General features: G+C 38.5%; 1 protein-coding gene across 4 annotated transcripts in view; it reads right to left on the bottom strand.

Annotated features, from left to right (window-relative positions):
- Positions 1-21,877, bottom strand: part of LOC115256877 (uncharacterized) — a 74,910-nt gene extending 53,033 nt beyond the window's left edge. For 2 of the 4 annotated variants that reach the window (XM_062851241.1, XM_062851240.1), the window contains exon 1: positions 21,263-21,877. The gene's annotated coding sequence lies outside the window, so the exon portion shown is untranslated. The remainder of the gene's footprint in view (positions 1-21,262) is intronic. The other 2 variants (XM_062851242.1, XM_029855976.2) reach the window with 1 other exon arrangement.
- Positions 21,878-22,891: the final 1,014 nt, after the last annotated feature.

Genomic DNA, 22,891 nt, shown 5'->3' with positions numbered 1-22,891 from the left:
AGAAATTAGAAGAAGTAACTGGTCAAAATTTCAGCCAAATCCATTGAAATTAAGAGGTGCATCAAATCAGTTTTGTGTTTTTCGTTTTTTAACTTCAAAATATCATAAATACACTAAAACTTGTCAAAAATATATTCTTTTAGCACTAATTGAAAGATATGCTTGTAGCAAAGTTTTCCGAACAACGTACGTCAACAAATTAAAGGAAACATATTTAATTATCACATTTGTAATAAGAAAAATCTCAAAAATATTTGTTGATAGATTTTGTACTGGAACACCCTAATATACGTAATAAGTTGGATATTTTGAAACGTCATCATATTCTCGTAGTAATAATAGTAGTACTTCTTTTAGGATGCCAACCAAACTATGGGGACGGACTTGAGAATCAGAGAACGTTTTTGAAAAAGTGGACAGGCATACAAGGAAAAAGGGAAAAGATTCTTGGGATCTGTCAATAATATTCCCACATTCACAGTGAGCCAAAGAGCTGTAAATTAGGATAAGAAAAATTTAGAAAAAAAAAATGTTATTGCAGAATGAATTCACCTTGATATAAATGTCTAAATTATATCAAGGTGAATTCATTCTGCAATTTATTTTGTAATTTCCTTCGGTAATCTTTTTGGAAATTCATGCGAAAATTTCAAGTTCTTTTTCGGCAATTCCTTCGGGATTTTCTACGAAATATTTGTGTAATTCTTTCGGAAGTTCTTTAGGTATTTTTCCCGCAATTTTCTGGGAAATGCTGTCTTCCCTAGAGGCTTCGGAAAAAAAATTGTGGTTTTTTATTTCAATTTTTATGAGTAATTTATCACATATTCTATGTGAATTTATCAGCCGGTCCTCTTTGGCTTTGGAAATTCCTTTTGTGGTTCTTGTGAGATTTCTTCTGCCAATTTTATCGATTAATGTTTTGAAATTTGAGAATTCTCTAACGAATTTCTTATAGAATTTCCAAAGTTGCAAGACAAAATTCAGAAATGAACTGCCGAATATAGTTTTAGAGAAAGTACCGTAGAAAGGACACTGAGAAATTCAAGAAGGAATGGAGAAAGAAATTGTTAAAGCAACATCCGAAAACACTCCTTTTGGAATTGCAAAACAAATTATGAAAAGAATTGCCTACCCAAAAAAATTGAGAGAGGATTTTCCGAAAAAAATACCGAAGAAATTTTAAAAACAGTTTCTAAAACAGTGCTCACAAGAATTTCTATGTAAATTTTTCAATAGTTTGCTCAACAGATGTTCCGAAAAAGAAAATTCAAAAGACATTACTGAAGAAACTATCATGGGATGAATCCTAATATGACGTCCATCATTTTTCGGCAATTTTAGACCCCCCTCACCCCTCTGTCACGCTTTTTCGTATACTTTATACATAAAGTGTCACACTTTTTCAGATCCCCTCTCTCCTAAACTATGGACGTCATTTTCGAATGACCCCCAAATGAATTGCTGAAGAACATCCCGAACACAATTTCCAACACAACAAAAATTACCAGAAAGAAGTAGAAAATACGGCAGAAGGAATAAGAAATATATAAAAAATATACATATATAACATAACATTACAAATGCTATATAAGCAGAGAAAATTTCAAGAAAATGTTGTCTAAAAACTGGAAATTGTAAAGTTCTAACTAAATGTTCACCATTCATTGTAAGCGAACGTTCATGGAGCATCATGCTTTAAAGACCAATTTGATCTTTAAAGCATGATGATCTCCTGCTAGATATATTCCTAAGAAAATTTAACCTTAAAGGATATAGTTCTTCTTCTTCTTCTTCTTCTTCTTGGCGTAACGTCCTCACTGGGACAAAGCCTGCTCCACAGTTTTTAACTGAGAGCTTCCTCTGCCAATGACCATTTTGCATGTGTATATCGTGTGGCAGGCACGAAGATACTCTATGCCCAAGGAAGTCAAGGAAATTTCCTTTACGAAAAGATCCTGGACCGACCGGGAATCGAACCCGTCACCCTCAGCATGGTCAGAATCCAATCTTATCGTTTATTTTTCTTTTATCTACTGGTGCAACACTCAGATCATTTCTCAGACACCACCCAAACCGTGTGAACCAACTGCCAGCAGTTCACCAAAACGTTTACCTACTCTCCCAGACTGCGGCGCTGTCATAACAATCATCATAATCATGTGGCGCCGGCCGTTGCCTCCCCCATCGAAAACATAGAAGAGCTGACGTCGTCCGGTTGAATCCATTGCTTCATTTTTCAACCGACGAACCCATCTGGACACAATCGAAACCATTCTTCGGTAGAGCGGAGGTTCGAGACTGATTGTCGTTGGGCTGGGTTGGTCAACAACCAGACTCTGAGGTGGGTTCTCGTGACCGGAGAATTAGCTGGCAGCAAATCATACACGACAAGATGTGCCACAACAAGATAAACACACCGCGTTGACATTCTGCATACCGGAGAGTTGCGTGGCAGGGTATTTCCTTTGGACCTGAAGTAGATCATGTCGGAGATAGGATAGAAGTGTGCGCTGTCCGGCAGTGAACGCTAGGTTGGGGATTAGCTGGGGAGCTCAAATTCGATAATTTATGTTTGTTTTGTCACATCTCCGGCCAGTCGGCAACGATTAATAAGATAAGCTTTGGCTTCCGGGTCGGTTAACTACTTGAAAGATTTAGTCTTTAGTTCGGTAGTTAGTTGCAATCAAATTTTAAAGTGTGAGACTTAACTGCTAATATCCATATAGCTCAGCTGGTGAACACGTAGATTTTTGGCGTGTCAACGCTGAGGGAGTGTGGATAAGCGCGAGAGATTTTCTTTCTCATACATTCATTTCTTCGCCTTCAAATTACTTTTGTTCGATAAGTTGGAACAAACCTGTTTGCATCACCAACCCGCATGCAAATTTCACTGTCCAGGTCATTGAACACTCCCAAAAACTCCAAGTCATAGAAACTAATCATCATAGTTCATAGTTCTTGACTACTTCGCTTCTGACTGTGTTTTGTTTTGTATTTTTTCTAAATCGCACTTGCTTCACTCCCCATAGGTACTTGACCTTGCTAAAACCGAATCAATTATTGGTCCAAAAGCGGCTCACTCGCCTCTCGATCTTTCCTAGGTCTACGAGTTTATGTCTGCGTTTCTGCCATTATTTTCGGTAGCCGTCATGATCCACACTGGGACCGAGCCGAGCAGCAACCCATTGAATGCTGCTTCTTCCAATCCTCCTCGTCACGTTCGATCCGCCGACCGCCACTACGCCGGCGGGGTCCCTCGACGACCGACCAGGCGCAGAACGCACCGTCAGTCTGATGTCACTCTGTAAATAACCCCCCGTGCGCACCTTCTTGGAGGCCACGACCGGGAAGCAGAAGGCGTTTCGTCTTTTTCGTTTCGTTGCGGTCTATCTAACCGGCCGGCGCGCGGCGGTGCGCCTCCCGAACTGGTTGGGTATCAGGCGTCGCGTCGTCATAGTCCTTTTGTGATGAGTTCTAGTTTCTCAGTTACCAACATGGAGCCGTACATGGACTACAATCGAGCGGGCGGGCGAACGATGACTGTTTCGGCTCGGTTGCTTCTTGGAACTTGGACTTTTGATGGTCGTTTTGACCTTCAGTATGGAAGCGTTTATGAAACTGCGGCCACTTTTGGAGGTCGTGATTCCCAAATACAGCGGTGGGTCTTTTGTTAGGTTTAGATGAATGCTGGGAACGTTTCTCTGAATGCTTCCATCTAGGAAGCAATCAGGAAAGTATTTATAGTCATGTTCATTTTCAAGTTCAGAATTAAAGATATCTACAAAATGCGAATGATTCATCTAGTCGAGCTCCCTTTTGGTAATCCTTGCTTTCTTTAACATTGACGTTGACCAAAGAATCAAAAGCGTGGCCAACCGAAAGGCATTATCCAGATAAACGAACACCTTGAACACACGAGACAGCATTTTCCATCTGTTTTTGTCAGAATGACATCACCACAGATTACAACCAATTCACACCCACCAAGTGAGATCGCCCAGTAGTCAACCGAGCCGGATACCACCCCGTAGTTTCCCATGTCCAAACTGCGGATCACTAATTCAATTATGACCAGCTTCGTCGTGTTCGGAAGCAGAAAAATTCCGAACCTCGGCGTTCTAATTTGATGATGATAATTTAGCCGGTGGCCATGACGACGACGACGACGACGAACGTTGCGGTAGGCCCCAACAGCAGCAGTTCGGAACTCCCCGTGCTCCCCCACCTTTCCACAGATATTTTGGCCACACGGCGGCCGGCGGTGTGGCTTCTGTTTTCGATCCACTTTCGGTGGTGTGTCTTCCTTGTGCATATAGTTTTTTTTTTGTTCCAATTTCCAACCCTTTTCAGTTTCGTCTCTTCAGCGCGCTTCATATTTTTTCGACCAGGTTCAGTGTTCCTTCCTATGCAATAATTTTCTCATGCCGTGTCTTCTTTTTCACCAATAAACATCTTCGACACGCGGCGCGGCTCCTCCGTACTATAAGTCAGCCCTCTAGTAACGAAGGAGAGCAGTAGAGTGGCCCAAAATTTAGACTTCTAGACATTCCACCCTAAGCCTTAGAAGTTGCCTTGTATGGGGAGTCGAAAAAAATTCCGCTCTACTGTTTTCCTTCACGTTTTCGAACTCAGGGCATGATTCTACACTAAAAATGATCATCAGCTTAGGGGGCGTCCATAAATAACGTAGCTTTGGGGGGGGGGGGGGCGGAGTTGTTTCAGGTGTATAGTTTCTACAGGACTTCCTCGAAAAATTCCTCCAACAATTTCTTAAGGGGCTCCTCTACCAGCTTTGTAAGGAATTTCTCATGGTGTTCTTTATAGTTTTCCCCAACAGAAGAAGGATAACATTTCGACAGGAATTCCCGCTGGAAATCCCAGAAAAAGCTTCTGAAAACGTTTCTAAATGATTTGGAGGAATCTCAGAAGGAATCCCTGAAGGAACTTCCAAAAGAATTTCAGAAGGAACTCTTGAATCTTGAAAGGAAATCATAGAGAAATTCCAAAAGAAATCCCGAGAAGAGTTCCAAGAACAATTCTAGATAGAACTTTTGGAGAAATCTTGAATAAACTCCTGGAAGAATCTCAGAAGGAACTCCCGGTTCAATTTCTGTAGAAAACACGGAAGAATTTTTTTGTGAAATCCCGGAAGGAATTTCTGAAGCAATGCGGAAAATAACTTTTGGAAAATCCCGGAAGATATTCAGAACTCCTGGTGAAAATCCTAGAGGAATTCCAGAAGGAACTATGGGAGGAACCCGTAAAGGGACTCCTCGCGGAATTCTAAGAGATCATGGATAAATCCTGAAGGAGCGAATGGATGGAATGCTGGAAAAAGTTCCTGGAGAAGTCCTGGAAAAAATCCTGATTAAATCCTAGAAAGAAGCTCTCGTGGAACCCCAGAAGAAACTTCCAAAAGAAACCAGGAAGGAATTCCTGAAGGACAAAAAATCCAAAAAAGAACTTCTGGAGGAATCCCAGAAGCAACTCCTGGAGGGGTTTTGAAAGAATTCCGGAGGGGTTTCCTACAGAGATCTCGGAATGAATTCCTGAAGGAATCCAAGAAGGAACTCTTGGAGGAATCCCGAAATGAGCTTCTTTGGGAAACCCAGAAAGAAGTACTGATGGAATCTCAAAAGAAATTCCGGTTAAAATCCCTGAAGAGATGTCCGAAGAAACTGCTGGTGGAAGATAGGGGAAGAAAACATTGAAAGAACTCCTGAAGGAAACCATGGATAAACTAAAAAAAAAAACATAGAAAAAAAACTTCCGGAGAAACCTCAGAAAGAACCATTGGTGGAATCTAAGAAGAAACTCCGGAAGGAATTCTTGGAGGGATCTCTAAAGGAACCCCTGAAGAAATAGAAGGAGGAATTCTCAAATGGAATCCCATTGAAAAATCTTGTAGAAATCTCAGAAGGAAGGGCTGGAGGAATTCAAAAGGGTGTAAGTATCAAAAATGGGAATCCCAAAAAAAAAAACTCCTTGAGAAATTCCAGAATGAAGTGCAGAAAGAAGTTTAGAAGAAACTCCTGCAGGGCCCCTCAAATGTCATGGTGTATTTTATTCTAATTAAACCAATTTAATATTCTTAAGACCAAGCCCACTCATGGGCTCCATCAAGCGTTTTAACGTTAAGTAGAGCCCCGAACAAAGAAGCGAACCGCACCGGTTGCTGCTAAGTAGGGCTCGAAAGCGAAAAGTTTACGTATGGTTCGTAGCAGGGCTTAGAATATAGAGACACGAAAAATACGGTCTCTATCCGTAGGCTCGTGCGCTCTCTTGCGTTTGGCTCTCTGGGTAGCGTAAAGAGGAGACGAAAGAACATGAGTATGGATTTGTTGCCAGGTTTATAGTTTCTAGAGAATGATTTTCTTGTTTTGTATAGATAGGAATTTATTTTAGTTTGCATCAAATATTTAAAATTTTTATTTTTACTTGCTTTGAAATTTTCAACCAAATAATATCATAGATCGTTACACGAACAACACAACAAATTGTCTGACATACAATTGCGATAGAGTGACATTACAAACGCAGAAAAATAATAGGTTTAAATTGACAAGCTTTGCTTAAGTATGTTATGAATAAAGTTTTCCCTTCTTCGCCAATTTTAGGATCATGCATAACGAAAATGTATTGATTTTCTCTTAAAAATAGTTACGATTGTTCATAATCGCACCTTTAGTTTTTGATTTGGCCGATCGTTTCGAAACTAATATTTGAAGAAATGTATAGTGATTCAGTGAGTTTTGCTATTTTAACACGTACATGTTTGAGCCGGGGTTTCTACGCAGCAAGTAAAGTTTGGTTTCGCACATTTAGAAAAATGTCCAAATAAATAACTCGCGAAGTTCGTTCCGACAAGTTCCAAAATTATCGTCATCCGTCGCAGATTCCGGTGAGAATATGTGCGTATTTTCTAACCCGAAAAGGTACCATTTGACGATAATAGGTGACCACAAGGTTTTCTTTCTTCATTTTCCGGGCTGAGATCCCCCGCTTTGAAAGAGCTGTGCCTCGCCTTTCGTTTTATCGTGTATATTTCGAAAAAGGCAAAAGAGTTTCGGTTTGATTGCTGTTTTTGAAAATGGTGGTCGTTAGCGGGTGGTTTATTAAATATAAATTTAAAAATATAAATTTAATAAACGAGACATTAGGAAGAAAGTGTGCGAAATGGGTAACTTCACCCTTGTAGATACAATAGGGCAAAGCAGAAAAAATCTGCGAAGACCCCATGGGAATAACACCGATCATACAGAATAGGAGGTTCGACATTAGATCTATAAAAACAACCCAACAATTGGGGAGATCTTTCCAATATTACACATTTATTCATAGCTCTATTATACACATTTTCATATATTTAAAACATATTCATCAACATGCAATATGATACAATATGTCCACGCATCCTTCCTCCTCTGTAAATCCAAGAAGTACCTTGCCGAAAGAAAATATTCTGTACTCCAAGTATTTCGAAGAATCATCATCTTCGCGCGTAAATACAAAGCAGTAGACCTGGTCGCTTTGATGCATGTGCCATATCTCTGATATGCTGCAAGCATCAATATTGACAAGAAAAGTAACACGATTACTTTCCAGGGTGATTCCGTACTGGCTGCGTATGTATAAGATTAGATAAGAGTAGTTACGATTTTTCAAAGATGCTTTGACTGTACCTAACTCAATTAGAAACATTAATCATACCGATAAAAATCTAAAAAACCAGATTAATTCACCTAGTGGTGATAGTGCCTTTCTCGTCGAATCTAGAGTACATCAAATATTCTCATTTTTTTACAGTAAGTTCATCAACTAGTTGTGTATCAGTGGTCAAAATTTGGGAAAGATCGGGCCATTCACGAAGTTATAAAGGTTCTAGAAAAAGGTAAAATTATCCGATAGCCAACTTTGAGTTGTTATATCTCCGGATTCAATGATCCGAATGCAATAAATTTTGATCATTTTTGACTTACATAATGAGCTATCAAAAACTTTTGACTAAACTTAAAATTCTTTACACGAATAAAAATTATTACGATTAGATTATTTTTCTAATATAACACCAATTTATCCAAAACTTCATCATCGTTTCAAATTTTGAGATCGTAATTATAGTTCATTTGATTTCCCTCTAATTGACTTGAATATATTTATGTTTCAAAGGAAAGCAACCAAAGAGCCGGCATTTAATTGAAAAAGTAATGGGATGCATATGAAAAATAGATAAATTTACTAAAAAAACATGGAATAAATGAAATCGTCATAACTTTTTTTCTTATTAATAATTTCAAACTAGGTCAACTGTTTTTCAAAATTCATTATATTAGTCATAAATGATCAAAATTTTATTGCATTCGGTTCATTGAATCCGGAGATATAACAGTTCAAAGTTGGCTATCGGATAATTATACCTTTTTCTAGAATCTTTATTACTTCGTGTAGAATGGCCCGATCTTTTCCAAATTTGAACCACTGATACAAAACTAGTTGATGAACTTACAGTAAAAATTTGAAAATATTTGATGCCCTTTTCAAAAAGTTACAGCGAGTTGAATATTTGTTGAAAAGTGAAAATTTTACCTGTCCCAGTTATTTTGAGTATCCCCTGTATGTATTTAATGAAAAAAAAATCAAACAATTAAATAAAACCGCTTCACTCATCGGATTTATTAAGAAATTTTCTGGAAGACTATAATTTCACCTTAAAATAAAAAAAAATCTTGGTTTATTTAATTGTGCCCTTCCTCAAAATGTTGAATTCCGTCCAAAATTTCCAAGGGAGGACCCCTCTTGGCCTAAGAGAAAATCGAAATTTGTATCGGCCTTATTCATAAAAGCAAGAATTTTATCAAAGCTGTGCTAAACGTATAGGCAGGGCTGAAAAATATCAAACCACTCAGTTGACTGCTTGACCACCTTCACTAGCACTGGATGCCGATCATTATTAAGATATTTCGGCGAATGTTTTTCTGCACACTTTAGCCTATGTTTAATTATCATTGGTTATGAGATTTATGTAAAATTTGACAAAAAATTCAAGTAAGAGAAATTTCCCATACCCATTCAAATTTCAACCATGTTACAGAGCGCGAGGGCTCAACCAGTTGCATCAAAATTTGTTCGCAGTAACTTTAGCCGCAAAAGGGGATTGGTGCTATAAAATTTATTTTTTTCCATACAACGTTGATCCATCCTATTGTATAATGAGCTTCAGGAATCTGAAATGGTGTAATTTGACAAGATCGCCAAAATTTTTATCAAGATTTTGTTTTTTTTACGCATATTAATCGCTTGTATCGATTTTGTTCACCTTCCTAATTTCAGCGATGCATCCAACCCTGATTCTGCAACACTGCCGGTAATCTTAGGTGTGGTCAGAGACTATTTTCTTGCTGCCCGTTTATCTGGTTATCCAACATTTTTAATGATTTGATGTTTCGCATGCATGGGTTTGGTTCAATTTTTGAATTGGTCACTTCCGACGGAACACCTGGAACCGGGTCCAAACACAACCGGTTCAGATACGGTATGAAACTATTTTCCTGCTTACTGTTCATCTGGTTATCGAAAAAGCCGCTATTTTATGTGTCGCATGCCTGGGTTTGGTTAACCTTTTTAATTGACCACTTCCGGCAGGACACCCGGAACCGGTTCCGGAAAACAACCACTTCAGATATGGTCTGAAACTATTTTCCTGCTTACCGTTCATCTGGTTATCGAAAAAGCCGCTCTTTGATGTGTCACATGCATGGGTTTGGTTCACTTTTTTAATTGGCCACTTCCAACGGGACACCTGGAACCTGTTCTGAAACACAACCGGTTCAGATATGGTCTGAAACTATGTTGCTGCTTACCATTCATCTGGTTATCGAAAAAGCTGCTCTTTGATGTGTCGCATGCATGGGCTATGTTCACTTTCATATTTGGCCACTTTCGGCCGGACACCCGGAACCGGTTCCGGAACACAAACGGTTCAAACATGGTCTGAAACTATTTTCCTGCTTACCATTCAACTGGTTATCAAAAAAGCCGCTATTTGACGTGTCGCATGCATGGGTTATGTTCACTTTCTTATTTGGCCACTTCCGGCGCACAGTGGGAAAAATCGACCGAAAAAAATGGATCTTCTAACGCCGCTGGTTTCGGTACGTGAAGTTGACCATTTCTGACGTAAAAAATTACGAGAAATCGATTGGTGCTAAATTCATTCACCGCACGGCACGGGAAGTGGTCCATTTTGCCCTATTTCCCCCTTTTTTCATACAAAAAGAGAATCAAAATGTACTTTTAAACAGCTAACGCGACTGTAGATCATTGAAAATAGCTGCAGGTGTAATTAAAGGTTAATAGAAATCATAAACATACATGAAAGATCCTTATCAATGCTTATTTTGCCCCATATGCCCCAACACCTGCTGGAAATCCTGAATTTTACATGATTATGAATAGATTTCTAATGTTACTGATTTGAATTTCATTTTTGTTGCATTAACAAAAGGCGCTAGATCTGTTATCACCAGAATCATCTTCGGGAGTTGTCCAATTTGCCCCATTGTGCCCTATTATCATAGAAAAATGAGATTTAAAATGTATTTATAAGAAACAGATACTGTAATGGAACGTTGAAATTAGTTTTAGTTGCAATTGGAAGCTAACAGCTATCATGCGCATAAATGAAAGATATTTTCCTATTTTGCCTTACATGCCCCTAAAACTGCTGAATGATAACATTATTCTATTGTCTTGTAATGTCACTGGTTGCAATACATGAAATCCTGGATCATTTTTATATGTACAAATACGGTTTATCGATAAGTTTTAAAATCATCCACGGGAGGGTATAAATAGCTGTCCATTTTACCCCAATTTGCCCTGATTTGTTGTCGCCTCATGATTTCCCCCATTTGCTTATGTCCGAATTGATGGACTTTTGTTACCAATCGGAATCGAAAGGACAGTTAAAACACATGACTCTGGTGGGGAATGAAGGGTGTAATAAGCATTAACCTTTATCTTAATTTGTGGCAAATATGCACGCAACTCATTAAATGAGGCATCTTAAATATAAATAATTTGATGCTTTGAGACGCCCTATTTAGTTAGTTTAGCGCATATGTGACATATTTTATAAAATGCTTATTATGCCCTTAATTCCCCATCAAAAGCTGAAATTATAGAAAAAGTCATATATATGTCTTATGTATTGGTTACAGTATCAATGCTAATAAGGAAAATTTATTTATTCATTACTTGACAAAAAATCAGGGCAAATTGATTTGTTCATTACATGACAAAAATCAGGGCGAATTGGGGTGAAATGGACAGCTATTTATACCATTCCGAGAATGATTGTAGTAGTATTTGATAAACCGCATTTGTATACATCAAAAATGATCTAGGGCTTCACGTTTTGCATCCAGCGACATTACAAAACCATACAAAATATGTTATTATCCAGCAGTTTTAGGGGAATGTAGGGTAAAATAGGGAAAATATATTTCTTATATGCGCATGATAACTGTTAGTTTCCAATTACACCTAAAACTAATTTCAACGTTCCATAGCAATATATGTCTTTCATAAATACATTTTAAATCTCATTTTTCTATGATAATAGGGCACAATGGGGCAAATTGGACAACCCCCGAAGATTATTCTGGTGATGAAATCTCTAGCGCTTTTTGTTAATGCCAAACAAATTAACTTCAAGTCAGTAACATTAAAAATCCATTCATAATTAGGAAAACTGTGAATATCCGACAGTTGCTGGGGCATATGGGGCAAAATAAGCATTTAAAAGGATCTTTCATGTATGTTTATGATTTCTATTAACCTCTTATTATACCTGCAGCTATTTTCAATGATCTACAGTCGCGTTAGCTGTTTAAAAGTACATTTTGATTCTCTTTTTGTATGAAAAAAGGGGAAAATAGGGCAAAATGGACCACTTCCCGTGCCGTGCGGTGAATGAATTTAGCACCAATCGATTTCTCGTAATTTTTTACGTCAGAAATGCTCAACTTCACGTACCGAAACCAGCGGCGTTAAAAGATCCGTTTTTTGGGTCGATTTTTTCCACTGTGCGGCGGGACACCCGGAACCGGTTCTGGAACACTACTGGTTCAGATATAGTCTGAGACTATTTTCCTACTTCCCGTTCATCAGATAATCGAAAATGCCGTGGTTTGATGGGTCGCATGCATGGGTTTGTTGCATTTTCATATCTGGTCCCTTCCTGAAGTACCGGTCCGGAACACCTAAATGGCCATAACTCCGGAACGGCTGGACCGATCTGAACCATTTTCAATAGGAAACAATGGGACAATGTACCCCATCGAATGAGCCATCGGTCGTTGATATCGGTTCATATTTACTTTCTAAAAATTAGGTGACCTTTTTGTACACATACACACACACATACACACATACATACACACATACACACACATACATACACACAGACATCATCTCAACACGTCGAGCTGAGTCGATTGGTATATAATACTTGACCCCTCCGGGGGCTCTATCGAATTTTCGTTTTTGGAGTGAACATATAGCCTTTCGGTACACCTTGGTGTACGAGAAAGGCAAAAATGTAGTCGAGCTGCCAAGTTTCACAATTAAAATAGGCGGTGTGCAGGACTGCCATATTGTAGGTTCCTCGTTATAGAAAAAGCAAGGTGTTGGATGTTAAAATACAACAATTGTTGTATGAAGTGCCAAAAAGGAGAGTGGGCTCATTATGTACTTTGACAAATATGCAGTCTACTTCAAGCGCATAGAATCTGCTTCCAACAAAATATTCATGTACCAACATCCAAAAGATCGCAATATGTATTAAGATTTCTGATTGATGCTTTGTAACTTAAAGTTTTTTTTTTTTTCATTTTTATTAATGTGTATTTTAACTTAAATGCTAATTCTACACTCAAGTAACTTAAAAGTTGTAAATGAGTATAGAATTAGCCTATGTTAAAATACTCGTTAATGAAAAAAGGTTGCACAAACTTATCGCAGATTGTTAGAAGACAGCTTCTACTATGACCAGGATTCAAGAATCTTGACCTACGCGAAGTTGTAAAGGAGACAACTACGTTATATGTAAAAGTGTTGGAAATGCAAGGAATGTAATTATTCAATAAACCTAATTATTAAAAAAGATGCTCAAAATCTCAAATTCAGATAAATTTCTTGCGAGAAAGGCAACATGAATATTGAAGAGATGGATATTATTTTAGATAAAAATTCAACCTACAAGTCATACAGTAAGCAACAAACATATAATTAAAAAAAAAAGATTGCTTGAATTTCGGGATTAAATACAATCATACATTATTGAGAAAATGATATCTTTAAACGCATCAAAACTGGAACAAATCTCCAAGGAAATTATTGATTTGAGTTCTATTTTTACTAACTGTTTTCAGTCTTATCCAAAACCCCTTCTTTCAAAATATGAGCACAGATTATTATACTGAATAAGATTTGGAATGACACCATAGAAATATACAAAATATTACGACGATTTACAGTAAGGGTATGCGGTATAGGATTTTTTCAAAGCGAAACGAAACGAAACGATATGTGAAATTTCTGACGCAATGCGGTATGAAACGAAACGAAATTCAAAAATGTTTCGTGAGATCGATACGAAATCCGAATTCACTCGGTATTTTTCGAAACGAAACGAAATTTTCGAAAAAGTTCCGCGGAATTTTGCAGTTATATCAAATTGATCAGGAAATGTATGCTGCGTGCTTGATTTTTTTTCTAGCGTTGGCGTGGCGGTGTTTCAGTTTAGTCTCATCTTCAAGACTTCATTTGCCACAGTTATATTTTTAGGTTTGTTGCTGGGGCTGCCGTTTTTCTACCGTTTCTCACATCAAACCCGAATTGAATTTGTCTTCGGTAAGATAAAATGCTAAAATAATACATTTATTAGAACAAATATACACATGAAAAATAGAACTACTCACAAATTCGGTGATCTAATTTGGAAACACCTCCTCACAAACCTTACAATTTTTTTTTTATCTGTTTTAACGAGATTTTTAGCCCTAGGCTAGTTCATCTCGGGACCCACATTTTACTTCCCTTCCGAAGGAAGAACTCGCATTTTTGCGAGTTTGTCGGGAGTGGGATTCGATCCCAGGTCCTCGGCGTTATAGTCAAGTGTTCTAACCATCACACCAGGTCCGCTCCACAACCTTACAATTGAATTCCTATTCGCATGCATTTTATACAGAATGAATGACTAGGGGTGTTCAAATATAATTTGATATTGTGCGTTGCAAGCAAAACACAATTATGGTGATTGCTTTCCAAGGCCTTCAATGATGAACAAAATTCAATCGCAGTGCAAATGCCACGTGCAGTTGCAGCAGTCATCACATCATCCGCCCATGTGGCGACCTTTTCAAGAATTATCAAAGAGCGCTATGATGGAAAATTTAAAAACAGGTCTGTTTTCTTAGGCGACTGTCTCGCGCGTAAAGACTACTCTGACTGCGGGTAAAAGTAGTCGCGAAAGTAGATTTTATTTTGATTCGTATACTATGTCTAAACATTTCAGATAAATATTGGATAAATACCAAACTTTGCCTAACAAGGGTGGAGGACCATTTGGGCCCTGGGCCTTTGAGCTGTAAGTCAGCCAATATTGTAGCAATTTACTTGGAGTTTTGCACATCTCACTGCGTAAAAAAATCAAGTCATTTGTACAGATGTTTCTTTTTCAATGAGTATTCAAGATTTGGTGCAACTTGCTAGTGGAATCTAAGTAGAATATACATAGTCAGAAAATACCCTGTAAAACTCACAGAGAATGCTTACGAAATATATGCGGTAATCATTGAAGCATCCGCAAACTTGATCCGCAATCCGCAAATTCTAAAAATAAAATTACAATCATCTCTAGATATTAGGCCAACAATTCTACCAGATAAAACTGGACTCAAGATTCTACATGTTAAGCGGACCTGATGTTATGGTTAATGTGCATGCCCTTCTCACCGAGGGCCTGGGAACAACAACCACTCCGAAAAAAAAAAAATAAAAATTGTGTTCTACATTCAGGTCATTTGATTCGGGACTAGCCAAGGGTTATAGCTTTATGAATCGTACATGTATAATTTGGCCAGAAAATTCTACGGGATTTTTTATTAACGGAAGGAATAAGAGCTTAACCGTGAATAGCGTTTCGTCATATACAGGCCCGGATCAAGGATTGCCCGAGGCCCAAGCGGATGCGAAGATCCCTTGGTGATGAGCATACAAAAATTTCTTTGTTTTAAAACAGTATTTCAGCAATATGAAACCTAAAGTTGATGTGTACATAATAATCATAAAAGGTCTTTGTAGGGGGGCCTAAAATGTGGGGGCCCGGAGCCCGAATAACCACCCCCGGCCACCCCCATCCCACCCGTACATCCAGCCCTGGTCATACAGATGTAATGGTAAATCCCTTTCAAGAGTTCCACTAAAAATTAAACTCTTTCAAAAAAGGCATTTACACAATGAACTTGTTTTCGAAATTTATTAGACATTCCGCGGAATTCCGTTTAATTTCGTCAAAATATATTTTTTGAAGGCAAAATTTTTAGAATTTGACGAAACGAAACGAAATTCAAAATCATAAATTTCGCCTGGTTGAATTCCGTGGAATTCCGCGGAATTTCGTTTCGAGGTGCATTTGGCGAAACTTTTCGGTATACCGCATACCCTTAATTTACAGAAGTGCAAGAAACAGATGGTACGGATAGAATAAAGACCACCGGTGCGCAAAGGCGACCGATCATTATTTTACTCACATGGAAACGAACGACCGGTGCGAAAATGGGTGGATAACGAAATTAAAAATCGTTAACGACGTGCTGTTGCGTGTGTAGTATGAAGCCCACGAGTGGGCTTGGTCTAACAGATTTATTAGTAAGCAAAATAATATCTTCGAAAGAGCACCAACTTTATGTTCTTCGGCTTCAAGCAGAACGATGGGTGGTTTATTGAGTCATTAGCTTTGATGATAATCTCCACTGGTTACACCTATGATCGGCAGTCGGTAATTCGGCCATTTTCTTGCTATTGTTGTTTTTCATAATATTAGTTAAACATACAAGTTGAAATTGAAATCAGAACTGAGTCTCCACTTTTTTTTTGCTTTTTGACATGAACATCTTGTTGAGGGGGGAAGTGAGTTAACAAGCTACGTCATTTATAGGGGAGATCCAAATTTGTGACGAAATGCTACGAGAGGGAAGAAGGGTTTTAAAAATCGCTTAAAAAACTACGTCATTTATGGACGCCGCCTTACCGAGCTCCAAAATGCTGTAGTCTAGTGTTATCAACGTTTAGAGTAAGAGATCATTGGGTACACGAGTGGTGCTGCTTGAAGGAACTCAAAGGTTTTACGTAATGCCTGAAGTTCATAGGCACTATATGTGTTGAAAAATGGACAAATTGAGTGGAAAAATTTCGAAAAAAAAATCAACGTAGTTCTGGTGGGGTTTGAACCCACGTCTCCCCAAGTTCGCTACGGGGCGCGTTAACCAACTCCGACACAGAACAAGTAACAATTCTGTGAAGTAGAAAGCCAACCTGAATCCAACGCCCACCTTACTCCACGTTCTTTCTACGCATACGCATACGCAATTCCATATAAAACAATATACGCATTCCATATAAAACAATATCGATATTTGTCGTCACATCCCTCGTGACATCATATAAAACTGGAACGATTTTTCTACAGTTCCAATTGCATGAAGATGAGATTTAGGTTATTGAAAATTATCGGTATTTATAGCCCAAACGGTTACAAAGTGGTTTTTCTATATCAAAATCGTGCGCATGTCGCATTTGTAATAAGGTTTACAAACAGGCTTATTCTGCGCGGCGTGTGAGGTGAGACAGATGGTTTCGTCTCACGTGACGTGAAACGACTAATGTAAATCAAATCGGCGAGTCGACTTTTGTCACCTCATTCGATTCGTCTCACCTCACACGCCGCGCAGAATAAGCCTGAAAGTGATCGTGTATATCACTTAGCAAATTAAATTATTATTTAATTTTAACGTTTCCCTAATCATCCTTTCCCGAACAGAATGTAATTGGCCAACATAATTGATCTATTCTGGATTATTTCCACTACTGAGAATCTCACACATCAAATAAAACTGGGACGAGTTTTGCGCTCCAGGGTTTTTGAGTCACTATAATTTTTGATGGTTCAATGTAAAGAAAGCATGAAAGAAAGTTAATTCTGCTGAGTCGGTTGATGATGCCACAACCATTATAAAAAATCAATTGGTAGTTCTCCGATGTCAATTCATGATTTCATCTGTGAGTACTGTTCCATTTCTTTGGGTATTACCAAAAAAGGCGGCAATTACAAACCTGAAATTGAAGAAAATGTTTTTAAATATTTAATTCACACAGAAAAACTGAAGAAAAAACTTGCAAACAACAAAAGTGAAAATTTTTGACAGTTTTCTGAAGTTGAACTGAAATTTTCGACTACTCTGATGAGCTTCTGATGCTGCAAGGGCTGTCGGCAAGAATTGTCAAAATTGAATCACCCCTCATCATAGCGTAAAAAGCTGGATACCTCTTGAATTTCTCTTTTTTGTATAGCTTGAAGATTGCACTTTATGATAAGAGTGTTAATGTGCGTGGGTGGGTTTAGATAGACCTTGCAGAGACAGAATCGTGTTTGTTTACGCACAGTAGACAAGTCATTTCAAATTTAGGCCAGATGTATGTATTCTTAGATCCTTATCATTCAGAGATGACTACCATACCGTTATTGCAAAAGCAAACATGCATCTTGAATTTCTTAAAAAAAAATAAAGAATTCCTTAGCCGCATAGCCTACAAAGGCTGTACTATGCACTAGAACGACTCAAATATGGTTCCGTATTAAGAATTCCATTCACCAATACCTTAAAATCTAGAATATAGGCAATACAATCTTAGTTCACCAGATGTGCCTTAAATCTTTTCTCGTAGAATAACTCTGCTGGTCTTTCACCTCACAAGGATCATTGTAGACAATTAGAACTGCACACTCTTGCTTACAGCAGAAATTTCCATCTAGTCTTGTTTAAAGGCTCTTTAATTAGATTTTTTTTAGAATTCCCTCACAAATTCCACTATGAATTGATTTTGTGGTTCAATCGAGGAATTCGCTAAAATTTCCAGTCGGTTGTTGTTCAGATTTTTTTCCTTAAATTCCATTCGAAGCTAAACGTGGAAGATTCTTCCAAAAAAAATCAGGTATTTAACCAGAAAATCTTCAAAGAATTGATTGATTTGTCTTTATTATGGAGACTTTCAGCCCTTGGCTGGTTCGTCTCTATCCTAAACACCCTTCAAAAAAATCCCACACAATATTTCTGGATAGTTCTACGAAACTTGTTTAGTTAAGAGCCAGTTTCAACGAGGCTTCGCAGTGTAATTTAAAGATTTTCTAGGGAGGCTCTTCAGATTCTAGGGGGTCTAAGCCCTCCCTAGACCCCCCGTATTTACGCCAATGCATAAAATGTATTACAATAAAGTGGTGTTGCACAGATTAGTGGTACCCAAGCAGAGGCTACAAGCCATGCTAATTTCTCAAGTATCGAAAGTGCGATTAGAAAAAGAAAAAGGTTTTGAAATTCTGCTTCTCAAGAAGCATTTATCACAATAAACTGGCGTTGCAAATCTCCGTGGTTCTCAAGCTGTAGTCACGTGTCATGCTGATTTCGCAAGAACCGAAAGTCCGAGGAGAAGGTGTAAATGTTTTCAACATTCTGCATATCAAGGAGCACTTAATACAATAAATTGCTGTTGAAAAGCTCAGTAGTTCCCAAGCTAGAACCACGGGCCATGTCAATTTTGCAAGAACCGAAAGTCCTACGAGATTATGTGAATTCGTTTTGAATTATGTTTCTCCACACTTATTAGAATAAAGTGGTTTTGTGGAGCTCAGAGGTTTCCAATCTGGAGTCACGGCCCATGCAGATTTCTCAAGAATTTAAAGTGCGATGAGAAAGTAAAAATGATTTACAGATCCTGCGTCTCATGAAGCAATTGTTACAATGAAGTGACGTTGCAAAACTCAGTGGTGCTCAAGCTAAGCCCACGAGCCAAGCTGTTTTTGCAAGAACCGAAACTCCGAGGAGAAAGTGTGAATGTTTTTACGAATCTGCTCCTCAAGTAGTACTAATTACAATTTACTGGTATTGTAAATCTCAGGGTTTTTTCTAACCTGGGGTCACGGGCCATTAAAGTTCATCAAGAATCTAGTGCGACGAGGAAGTGAAAGTAAGAAAAACCGGCATCTACTGCTTGCTGGCAACGTACGGTCGAATCTTACAAAGTGTATTTTGTCCACAACACGTGAAACGATTCACACTTCCGTCCTTTTTTCCCTTCCATTAAAAAATGATGCAAACAACGAGGAATCACTTTGGGCTATTGATCCCGGATGCCACACTCGCGTCCCGATCACTTAATTGTCACTGCCGGATGGATACCAACCATTTCACTTTGCTACCGGTCGAATTACAATCAACGCGGAACGAGAAAAAAAACGTGACAGTTCTCCTTCAGAAATTTCTCAAGATTCACCAAAAATCTAATAGATATAGTGTTTCAATTATTTTAATTGCTTCGATAAGCTTTGCAGGCTTCCTAAGTGGCAGTAATAACCTTCCTTTGAAAATTGAATTCTGAGATTTTGCAACAAATGTCAGTCTATACAAAGTGTTGGTCACGAGGAAAAATTCATATTAGTTTCAAAATCTTAATCAGGATTTGGGTGAGAAAATTGCTCCAATTATTGAAAAAAAAAACATAAATTAAAAAATCATCAGGAATAATGTGAGAAGTTTTTCAAGATATGTACAAAAGGTAAAAAATTCCTTAAATATTACATTTATATTACATTCGGGTCTATCACAATGTTTTGTTAAAAATTAAGTTACAATCTATGAAAAAAAAAATAAAAAACTTCCTTAGTTGTTTTAACTCTTTTCATTTTACTTTTTATGAATTTTAAGGAATTTATGCGAACAATTCCTCTAGAAATTCCACAAGAAATTATTCCTAGAGCGCTTCGAATTAATATATAAGAGCTTTGCTGAGTTCGTTCCCCCAAAAATTTTGAAAAGATTTTTCAGGAAATCATTTTGGAATTTCATGTAACAATTGTCTTAAGATTTGTGCAGGTTCTCAATTGAAGCGGGATCTCAATTCAACTTATCGGAATCAATTTTAATACAGGTGGAGTTTTCATCTTGTTGATGAGATAATTTTCCCAACCACCCCACCCAAAACGTGATGCTGACAGTTATTTTATACGTTCCATCGATGTTTCCTATACAAACTTCAAGCTTCTGGCAGCAGAACTTCACAAACACAAATGAAATCCATTTTTCAGAAAATCAGCCTGACCGCTGCTCATTTCTTAAAATCACAAGTTTCCGGATTTGCCATTTTTGGGTCACACTAACGAAGCAGCCTCGCACTCTGATGGATGGATGGATGGGAACTGGAGTCAAGAAGGGCCCTACATGTGAGAGACCACCGGCAGTTACGACATCGTGAAAATCATTCTTCTTCATTTTTCATTTGTGTTCTGTTGTTTACTTTTCTTCTTGTTGTTGTTTGGCGTTTATTGTTGCTATTCACAATTTCATATTTATTCGAAATATTCCAAACACGATTTTACTGTTATGACTAATTCCGAGATAAGATCTACTTTTTTCCGCATGCGTTGACACACTCTTACAGCTTCTTATTCGTTCGCACCCACCGAATCTGTTCACTTGGGCCGCCTCACAGTGCCACCTCCTACAGGGCAGCGCCGCCAGTCTCACTCTCGTAGAACCAGTATCGGGTCAAGCCTCCTCCCGAAAAAAAAAACATCAATCAACGAATCATACTTTTTATGCTTCGTTTTTTGCCGCTGCCTAATGCTCACGCGCACGCCAATAAAGCGAAGAGATTTGACCGCAAATTACTAGATTAATTTGAGTCCAACCAGGAAAAGAGCCGTAAAACTTGAGATCCACCGAAAAACCAACTCCTCCTTTAACACGTTTTTAGGGGAGCGCTTGGATTTGGCTTTTTTACTAGATCACTTCCATAATTTGCTCAAGTCGGACACAACAAACAAGCACTGACTCCATTAGATTAGTCTTCGATTGTATTTCGTTTCCGTATTGACCTTAACAAACTAGAACACCATAAACTCCACACTGGTTTTGAATGCACTTACAATCTTTTATTCAAAGAACTTCAACCACCTCAAAACCGTTTAGGATACAATCACTCCTCAAACTAAGTCCCCAACACTTGAAACAAACCAGAAAAATATAAACTTCTAATCTTAGCAGAACAGACCACCGACCGGGGAACAAACGCGCGAACCAACGACCCACACGCTTCGTACCGCGAAGAAAAGCGCGTTCACTCGCGACGGACTCCACCGAGCAACTAACTGACTGATGGATGGCTGGCCCGGTCGGCGGAGTCGGATGGATGGTTCATTCGCGAAGCTTTAGGTCCACCAGCCAGCCAGCCCACCTTGCCGGGCACACGCCACGAGAGAAATCTTGTGTTGAGCGAACGAAATGTGCGCGTACTTACGCTCTCGCGTTGCAGAAACGTCCGTCGTCGCGACGCACGCGGTTCTTGGTTCTTATCGCGATGGTCGACGTCTTCGACGCAGTACGCGACGTACGGCGCGGCGGCGGTGCCGGTCCTGCTGGTTGATGCCGGTTGTTTGGGGGAGCGCACCTATTTGTACCTTGGCATTCAACGGCTGCAAAACACGCGGAATTAGAGAGAGAATGGATGGAGCAGGCGACGTCGTCGCGGAGTCGTGGATGAACTTGGGGCTTTTGCGGTTCAAGAGATGCGAAGCGATATAATAAGCATTACCACTTACGTTTGCTGATACGGTTTTGGTATTTCATATTGTATAGTGATATCGCTGGTAAACCGATACACATTGTCTATGAAAATGTTTTCTGATTTTCTGAAAGTTCTAGCTAAAAACAAAGAAAATGCATTTGATTGCTCGAATTGATTACTTACATCCACCTGTGGACCCTTCGGTTTTTATCAATGGTTGATACGGTTGAACACTCGAGTGTCATATATGTGCTGTCAGTGTACTCCGAAGCACGTTGCAGTTACGTTGCAATTAGCGTATGTCATTTGCTCGTTGCAAAGCAAATATGTTGCAACAAGTGAACGGCCGCTGTTATAGATGGCTTCCTATGAAAATATAGCGACTGGTCGTTGGTTTTTTGACGATTTCACAAAAAAAAAAGTTTGTCCTACGATGCACAGTGGTTCCACCATAGGACATTAATCCAAAAATGTGACCACAATGAAACTGTGATATCATTGCGGAAACATCAAGTTTAATGCTTTAATAACTAGGGACAATCATTACTTTTATCAAATGTATGCCGAAACTTTTCCGCAGAACTCATAAAAGTAGATGTTCTTGAGTAGATTTTTTTTATTCCTATTCGGGTTTGTCACTGCGACCAGTTTTTAGATCTATTGTGACATTACCCGTATCCTTAGTGTAGTGCATGTCGCATTACTCAATTTCCATTGAGGAGCAATAAAGTATCGATTTTGATACAGTTTTTGTTTTGTTTTCTTAGAAAACAAAACAAGAGTACTGATATTGGCCATGCATAGGAAACCTAGCATCACCCTTGTTTTACTGCTAAATTCTCCCCAGTAGGATGTTTAGGACCCGGGTTTTAACATTAGCAACAATATCATTCCAATAATGGAACATGTGTTCAGTAAAAAGGATCCTAGTATGTTCCTTGCGTACTAGCAATTTCCAGTCTTCGAAGAGTTAGTACATACATGGATCCCT

The sequence above is a fragment of the Aedes albopictus genome, chromosome 2 (assembly GCF_035046485.1).
Source record: "Aedes albopictus strain Foshan chromosome 2, AalbF5, whole genome shotgun sequence".
Taxonomy (NCBI): domain Eukaryota; kingdom Metazoa; phylum Arthropoda; class Insecta; order Diptera; family Culicidae; genus Aedes; species Aedes albopictus.
Note: the sequence above shows the minus strand (reverse complement) of the source record. Positions and strands in the feature narration are given on the sequence as shown.